The 9596-nt window shown below is 40.6% G+C and overlaps 1 protein-coding gene across 1 annotated transcript in view; it reads right to left on the reverse strand.

Moving 5' to 3' along the window:
• The window catches only part of ntrk3a (neurotrophic tyrosine kinase, receptor, type 3a), a 530438-nt gene that overhangs the window by 393256 nt on the left and 127586 nt on the right, over window positions 1-9596 (reverse strand). The window lies entirely within an intron of this gene.

Raw genomic sequence — 9596 nt, forward strand, 5'->3', positions numbered from 1 at the left:
CAGCTGCCAGGCTTTTAACCAGAACAAAGAAATATGACCACATTACTCCTATTTTAGCTTCATTACACTGGCTCCCAGTATGTTTTAGAATTGACTTTAAAATTCTATTGATCACTTTTAAAGCTCTTCATGGCCTCTCGCCTTGTTATATTTCTGACCTTTTAGTCCCATACGCACCAGCACGTACCTTGAGATCCTCGGGCAGAGGTCTGTTGTCTGTTCCAGAGTCTCGACTGAAAACTAAAGGGGACAGAGCGTTTGCTGTCAGGGCCCCGAGGCTCTGGAACAGCCTGCCCGAGGAAATCAGGTCGGCTGAGTCAGTGAACTCTTTTAAGTCCCTTCTTAAAACATACTTTTATAGGAGAGCTTTTCCCGATCTTATTTGACTTTATTTTATCCCTTTTATTTTATTTTACTAATTTTATATAAAATTTTCATGCTCTTATCTTTTTTTTTTTTTTTTTTTTTTATTATTCTTTACACTTGTTAAAGCACTTTGTAACTTGTTTTTGAAAAGTGCTCTACAAATAAGGATTATTATTATATTATATTACTGTCTGTTCCTTTCTGCCGAATTATAAATACAGTGTTCATCATCTAACTCTGACCAAACCCTTTCTACACTGAAGTCATCATGTTGTCATTAACTCTGGGAATCTGCACTTGTCACACTGATGACAATGACACAGGATGCATTGTTTATAGTTTAACAGACAGACTAGATGGGAGAAAATATGCATTGCAGGAACTATTTTTGTGTTTTGATGATGGTGGTGGAGAGCCCTATCTAACATGTCACTCCAAAATTGGTGTTCATTTGGGTTGAAATCTGTTGACAGTGAAGGCCATGGCAAATGAATCACATCATTCTCATACCATCAAACCATTCAGGGAGTTCTGTGTGCCCTGTATGTTTCTACGGTGTTATTTAGAAATGACTAAATTAGTAGACCAAACTGGAAAATCTGAAACTGCAAAACAATATCCAGTTTGCTAATCTGTTTATAGCTAAATTAAACTGTTTTATTGGATCTCATGGCACTTTCAAAGTACATCTGGTTTGGCTGTGGGTTCTTCTCACAGTGATTATCACGTGCCTGAATGATCCTGAATCCTTCTCAGTCTTGCAGTTGCGTGATATTGGCCTTTCTGTTGTGGTGGCAGCCAGGCTGACGGTGAGTGTCTTGTTTATGTCTCTTTTCTTGCGATTCTGTTTTTTTCCCCTTGTGTTTCGGCCTGCCTGTCTGTGTCTCCTCTGCTCCCCTTGCTTGTGTTCTCTCTCTCTGCTCCTGACAATCCACACCTGTGTCTCATCAACCTCCACCTCCGCCCGCCACACCTGCCAGCTATCAGCCTCATCTCCACCAGTATTTCAACTCTCCACTCCATCCCCATGGCTTGATCGTCGTTGCTCCAGACCTGGTCGCACTATTTGCCTCAAGCCTCCCCCAACCCCCGTGCCTGCATTTCCCTGGCATCCGCCTCTCACTCACCTCCACTCCCTCAACCCCTTTTTCCCTTTAAGAAAACCCATTCATCCTGAGCGTTGCTTTTGGGTCCTCTCTGTCAAACACATCACAACACTTTCCTTTCATAGCTTCCTGGTCAGCTTCCTCCTTGTAATCCATATGAGTCTTCTGATTAGGTGGTGTGTCTCAGTGATTGTTTGCCAGGCCCCCACCCGTGTCCCCTCAGCAATCCATATGTGAGTGACATATGGATTACCAGTCCACTCTTTTAGTGAAAGGTCAGGGTGTGATTAAGCAGGGGATTGGAAATAAAACACAATTCCCCTTTAGCGGGTCTAATAACTAACTGTTCATAAATTAGGGATTGAGTGTCACGATGGGTGGTGAGGAGGCAGCTTGTGGAACCCAAATGCAGGACTCGAAGCTGGCAGGTACAGTTCACTGATTTATTTAAACAACTAAAGGAGAGCACACTTACAGGTTGAGTGGCTGATACAGAGTCCAAAACAAAGGTTGTCCAAACCAAAATCCAAATGGTGCAGAGAAACACGACGAGAGGGCAGACAACAAGCAATAACACAGCAACTCAGGGAGACAGCATACAATGACCCGAAACACCAGGAGATACATACACACATACGTTACCAAGAACCTGAACGAGAACACAGAAGAGACTAAACCGAAACAGTACACACAAGAACCAAGAGCAAAGACCAGAACTAAGGACATGGAACAAAAACCCAGACTTCAAAAAGAACAGATAATAAAGCTGACTAAACACAAAAGGTACAAAACAAGACATGGCAGACAGGATCGTGACAGTACCCTGGAGGGTGACCCATGAGGCCAGGAAGATCAGAGGGTCCACAGGGTTCAGAAGGTTGCCCGGGGGAACAACCCAACTCAGTCAGGCAGATCAAGCGGGCAAAACAGTTCAGGAGGACGACCCGACAGGCCCGGTAAAGCAGAGAGGAAACAGAGTCCAGGTGGCCGTCCCGGAGTAAGGCCCTGGAGGCCGGGCAGTTCAGGGGGACGGCAGGAAGACCAACAACGAGGCTGGAAACCCGCTGGAGGCCAAGCAGGGGGCCGGTAAAGGTGGTGTTACGGAGAGCTAGGACTGTATTCGCTGGAACACCTCATCCACATAGACACTCCGATTAGAGAGCGAGGCCGGACACAGTAGGACTGTTAACTTGGCTTTACTGATGAAGCACAACTCCAAATTAAATACAGCTTCTGGTTTGCTGTTTACAGTTTGATTCGTTAGAATTTCTGTTCTGTCTGAGACTTTACATTGGTCTGATTGACTCTGTACTGGTATCTGCAATAAACAACACAATATACATGAGAATACTAGTTTAAAGAGCACATGTTAACTCGAACTTAGCTTTAGCTTATTACCAAGTCAGCTGGCACGTTAAACATCAAATAAACACTGCTACGTTAGTAACATTATGTTACATTAGCGGTGAAATTCACCGGCAAAGCCGGTGCCGGTCGGACCACCGACAGGGCATGAGGAACAGGAGTCGGCTGGACCACCAACGGAGCTGGTGCTGGTCTGACCACCGACGAGGGAACAGGAGTTGATTGGACCACCAGCGAAGCTGGCAGATACAGTTCAGTGATTATTTAAACAACTAAAGGCGAGCACACTTACAAGTTGAGTGGCTGATACAGAGTCCAAACCGAAATCCAAATGGTGCGGGGAAACACGACGAGAGGGCAGACAACAAGCGATCAAACAGCAACTCAGGGAGACAGCATACAATGACCCAACAAAGACCGAAACACCAGGTGTGTATATATATATATATATATATATATATATACAGGGATAACGAGCAGGGCGGGAGCAACACAGGTGACAGATCAGGGTTAACGAGGCACAGGCATGGAGAGAGAGAGCAGGGAAAACAGAGACAGACATGCACAGGGATCACTGGGGTAACAGACATGACAAGGGTTACTGAACACTAGACAAGCAGACATGGGGCAGAGAGAATAACCAACAAGACAGAAACACACACATTCTCACACACACACACACACACACACACACACACACACACACACACACACACACACACACACACGTACGTTACCAAGAACCAGAACCTGAACGAGAACAAGACTAAACCAAAATAGTACACACTAGAACCAAGAGCAAAGACCAGAACTAAGGACATGGAACAAAAACCCAGACTTCAAAAATAACAGATAATAAAGACGACTAAACACAAAAGGTACAAAACAAGACATTGCAGACAGGATCGTGACATTGAGTGGTTGTTCCTGTTGAAATACAGCCCCTTGCACTGCTTGACTTGCCTTTGTTTGGTTTTCCATTGTTGAAATGTTGTACCTTTTTTCCTATCACCTCCATCGAGGTTCCAAGCGAGCTGAGGGATACTAAAATGTAACGTGAAAACATGGCAGACTGCTGATTGGTCAGAGAGAATGTTCACTATTCACTGCGTCATCATTAAGGGCACCAGACAGAGGCCAGCAGCAGAAAGTTTGATATTTTACAGTTTTTGTATGTAATTTCATCACCAAATCCACTTCTGAGAAGTTTTGAGGTGAGAAATCAACTGTGTAGATTTCAAATATTGACAGTTTTACGAAAAGTGATAACGGAACAAAAATGTGCTTGAATATTTTCGGAGTTGAGGAGGTATGGAAGATTTAATTGGACTTTAATATTTGTAACCCACAGAAGACAATCTACAAATGTGTACAATGGTGTGCAAATATTTCACTATCTTCAAATGTGTCTTTTTACATTTGTGATGTGTAAAATTATATCCAAAAAAGTACAGGGTGATGTGTACACACAAAACTGTTTTTACACATTTGCAGATTACTTCATGTGAATTTGTGGGTCATGTTACATTTGTAACTTCCTTTTTACACATTTGTGGAATTTTGTCCAATGTGTACTGCGGAGATCTGTAAATAAACATATACACAAATATCTCACAACCTAAAACATGTACTTTTGCTATGTACACTTGTACAGAAAAGTTTAGATGTAGTAGAGTCCAGTGGGCCAGCAGAAGTAGCTCAGAAAGCAGTGCTGCAGGCTGGCAGTCCAGTAGCAGCTCGGACAGAACAACAGAAACACAGTACAGTGACATCCAGTGTTGGGCAAGTTACTCAGAAATTGTAATATATTAATAGTTACTTAAGTTAAGTTACTCCTTAAAGAAGTAATATTACTTTACTTATTACTGGGTGATAAAATTAACTAGTTACTTTACTATATTACTTTCCAGTGTTTCCCACAGAATGGGGCAGGGGTGGGATATTCTAACTTTGGACAGATTTGTGCAGTGGTTTTCACGAGAGAGAGAGAGGGAGGGAGGGAGGAGGTGCTGCACTAATATATGCTCCTCAATACAGCTCCTCAATTAAAAATTATTTTAAATAGCCTACACCTAGTAAAATAATTAGAAAATCAATATGTGGTGGTCTGCCTTGATAATTATCCAAATTATAGGCTAATTATGGGAAACGCTGCTTACACTACCACCCCCCTTCACCCCCAAACAAAGCAGTCTCTCAAGACTTTTTAACTAACATCATATGAATAACAGAAGCAAGGGTAGACCTATGGTTTCAAGCATATAGTCTAGGCCCAACATTTCTTAACGCCACCGGCTGAAAAAAATAAAATAAAGCAATTAAATCCCGACTTTTAAACAGCTGTTTTTCTGCACATGTAGCCTGTTTATAAGAGCAGTATTCAGTAGATACAAAACGTTACGTTAAACATCAGTGACAGCATCTGCAGGAGTTTCTTTCTGTAAGTTTCATGTGGCTGTGCTGCTTCAGCAGATGCTTCAATAAATCAGATGTAGAAATGTTTGCGGTTGAAAGCTTTTGAGTTTAATAGACGACAATGTTCTTTGCATGTTTGACTGTGACACAAAAATGTCAGAAGCTACTTCCAGCTGTGGAAAGAACGCCTCTCTCCCTCGTTGTCCAACATTGGACTTGAACAAAGTCCGGTCCCGCTGAGCTGCAGCACAGTGGTGAATTTACATCAAGTAACAAGTAACGCAGCGGTACTTGCCTTAGTAACTAGTAATAATATTACTGTTTTAGAAAAGTAATTAGTAACACTACTAGTTACTGGGGAAAGTAATATTACAGCAACGTTACTGCCCAACACTGGTGACATCATGGTTTACTGTCACTAAGATAACGATCATTCTGCACTGATCTGTCAAACTAGCCTAGCCTACTGATTTTATCACTATATACCTAAATGTTAACTGGTCACCGGACTGCGGTAAATGGAGGCTATATAAGAGACTGACATGCTAACTCCAGTTGTAGAGGGAATAACCAATTGTTGTGAAAATCATAAAATCTCTCCAGGTGAACTAAATGATAAAATATGAGCTTGTTACGTGTAACGTGGGCTAACGTTACACAGCTAACTCACCACAGGAGACACAAAGTTAGCAAACTGCACAGCAGACTTTCCTTGAGAGGACAAGGAACCCGATCCTGAAACACGAGCGTTGAGTTAAAATAAGATTCTCTACTACTTTGTTACTGTTTTACTTATCTCATTTTTTAAATGTAAGTGTTTAAATAGTTTGCTCTTTCTACTCTTGTGTTTAACGTTAATGACATTATGCTGAATGGAAAGCACTCTGAGCTGCATTTTGTGTACATGAAACCACATAAATATATTTTGTTAATATTATTTTAGTTTTAACTGAAAATCTCAGCATCACTGTTGCTCATGTTGTACTGTTGCATAACAGTCTTATTTGAAATATCATATTTTAGGGCGGAGAAAACACTCCAGAGTTTCATCATTGAGCTCTCTTTCAGCTGATGGTTATTGCAATCAAACCAAACTAAACATAAAGTAATTTTACTTAGTTTATATATTTGATCACAGAGCTAAGCGACTGTCCTCTCCACTAAACCCAGCAGATGACTAGCACCACTCTGTAGCCCCCTGCTATTAATCATATGTGCAAATTACACTTAATCACTCGTCATTTAGGTCATCTTCAAATGGAGCCGCATGCTAGCCATCTAAACACATTACATCGTGACACTGCAATTATGTGTTATTTAGGAAGAGAAGGTATAATAGCTGCCTCTCTTTGTGGGGACATCTCTCTTAGCTTCTTATGATCTTTACTGTGGAATACACACTCTGTGTACAGACCGACTGATCTCCAAGACTTTTGTTTGGGAGACAAATTCTACTTTTGCAACAAGTAACAGAATGTAATCCTAATACACTAGTCAGGGGAAATTTAAGGAAAGAAAGCTTTTGATAGTCATGAAAAGGAAAAACAGCTGTTCCATCGGTCCACGAGATGTGTACCTCAGTGTCTCTGGAGTAGCTCCAGTATGTATTTGGAGAATTATAAATTCTTAAGTGGTATTCCCATTAACCCATCTATTTTCCCCATTGCTGGTCATTTTTCTGTCCTGGACTGATCAGGGAGAGTCACGATCAGTAATTTAGACCTGTGTAACAACCAACAACCTTCATTAGGTGACTCAAATGCATGCGTGCACAGACACTGTAAGTGGTCAGTGTTCAGGGGACCAATTTGCCTTATTCAAGGTGCCCCTGATTTATTCTACCTTGTGACTGTCTTCATAACTGACCTATTATCCTGATATTTATCTTATCTTACCTTCATCCCTTTTCTTTTTTAAATGTGACATATCTTCTGTTTACATGTATTCCCACTTCAGCATCTAACAGTTTTGTCAGTCTAATGAAGCATAGTACAAGACTATCTTATGCTACTCTTTCATTCACAGTTCTCTTCTCCCTCTTTAAAGCTGGAGTGCAGGACTTTTATATAAAAATGAACATATGTTACATTCAAACCCTTACCAAACGAGTTAAAAAAATGCTGATTGAGCCAGGTAAATTTCCCCATACTCGCAGTAAATCTGGTGTCTGTGGCGACGTTCCTGCACTGGCACATACTGATTGGTTTGCTAGAGCTGAATGGTGAAAGGGCAGCGACTGTAGCGACAGCAGCAGCTCGGTATGGCAGAGCCTATACTGGATGTCACTGTGTCGACAGTGTGTAATTACTCTCACTGTCAGAAAAGGGAAATTTTGCTGTGCAGGTTCAAGTTAAATTAATCAGATTTTTCCACAATCTCCACCAGCCAATCATGTCATTGCTGTCAAACTTTACATCTATTCTCCTCTCTGCACACCGTTTTATTTGAGTGAATTCTGAGTGTGAATTTTATGCTCTGACAAACTATTATCGGACAGGTTCAAAAAAATATTCTCAGTCCCACCTCATGTTCTCCACCCTGAGTGTCAGCTTTTCCTCCTCTAAGCAGGTACCACCACTTCAAACATTCCTTTGTCCCCCTGTCCATTAAAGTCTTTGACACTACCTAGGCTGAAATATGTGTATGCTGTAGCTGTCCTTCCTGTTGTAGATCACTGTTATATATTGTACTATGTGTGCACTTGGATGAGGAATGGCTGCATCCAGAAAACAAAAAGACAGATGAGGAACCAGCAGAGTGAAAGCAGACATCACTGTCTAAAGCTCTCAAATAACCTCATCGACAGAGTGTGTCTGTATGGATTCAGTCAGTGCTCCAGTAGGTGACAAGAAATCACCTATTAAAGCCTTCAGAACAACATTAACATCATAGCAACAACTAGAAAGCTGCAATGAAAAGGAATCAGCAACATGTGTGCATGTGCAACTTTTAAAACACGATTAATTGCTTAAGTAAACATCCTAAACATTCTCCGGTTTAAGCTTTTTAAATGTGAAAATCTGCTGTCTCAACATTATAGTAAATGGAATATTTTGGGGTTCTGGACTTTTAGGAGGACAAAACAAGACTTCTGATGAGATCACCTAGGGCTCTAGGACATTGTGTTGGTACATTTTAACTGTTCTCTGATGTTATACGGGTGAAATTATTAATTTATTAATTTTTTTAACATAATTAGATTTTTTGATTATGAAAGGAATCTTTATAGTAACAAAATGTGTGAGATAATATCCATTAAAGCAGATCGCTATATGAAACTGTCTTTAGTGTGTTTGTGTCGCACTCACTCCAGTGTCTAGATGCCCAGATGAGCCTCGGTTTCAGGCTCAGATCTAATTTAACCAAACAGCATCCTCTGCTGGTTGCTGGTCATATGTCTGTAGAGCTGAACATGAACATACCAGTTGGTTTCCCATTCTATCGTTTCCAGTTGTTGCGTGTATTCTATTCTATTCTGATCTCTGGTCTTTGGTCTGGTGAGAACTGTACAATTTGCTATAGTCTTTGATGCTCTCCCTTCTGGAGTTATTATGATTTTCAAAGATACTTGTATACCTAATTTGCTGCCTCCTCTTGAGCCTGCAGAAACTATGATATGAAAAATTTGTTTTAACCATTCGGTCTCCAAAAACAATAAAAATATCAGCACTCTGTTCAAAAAGACTTTGTAGCAGTACCAACTGCTTGTGCATTCTGGAACTCATATGTTGGAGATATATGCTGGAAGGAAGTGTGGACTCTCTCACAAATATATGTTGGTGAATAAAGTAAGGGAAATTTCCTTTAATATTTTGCATCGTTTCTACCCTGTAAAATCCTTTCTGGTGAAATTAAAAAAGATATTGACATTCCTTCTGTGATCTTCATGTAGAAACTATAGCCCATTTATTCTGGCTTTGTACTTACACCAAGAAACTATGGAAATATGCATATAAATGTATTATTATTTCTTTCTTTATGTATTTTTCATATTTTCCATGCTATGTTTTCATTCCCTGGTGAGTTACCCTACCTGTGCCTACCACTTCCTGTCACCTATGCCCCTTTTGTATAACCCAGTGTCCAACATACTAATACAAAATATATCTAAACAAAATAATACACTGAACAAAATTATAAACGCAGCACTTTTGTTTTTGCTCCCATTCATCATGAGCGGAACTCAAAGATTGAAGAATTTCTCTATGTACACAAAAAGGCCTATTTTAATGACACTTGCTGGCTCTGAGTGAGGCTGTCAGGGCGGTTTTAAGTTTTCACAATCATTGCTTTAAATCATAATTTGTTCCACAGACTGTAGACTGTCCTGTTATAACCACATGT

This window comes from Micropterus dolomieu, linkage group LG22 (genome assembly GCF_021292245.1).
Source record: "Micropterus dolomieu isolate WLL.071019.BEF.003 ecotype Adirondacks linkage group LG22, ASM2129224v1, whole genome shotgun sequence".
Classification (NCBI taxonomy): domain Eukaryota; kingdom Metazoa; phylum Chordata; class Actinopteri; order Centrarchiformes; family Centrarchidae; genus Micropterus; species Micropterus dolomieu.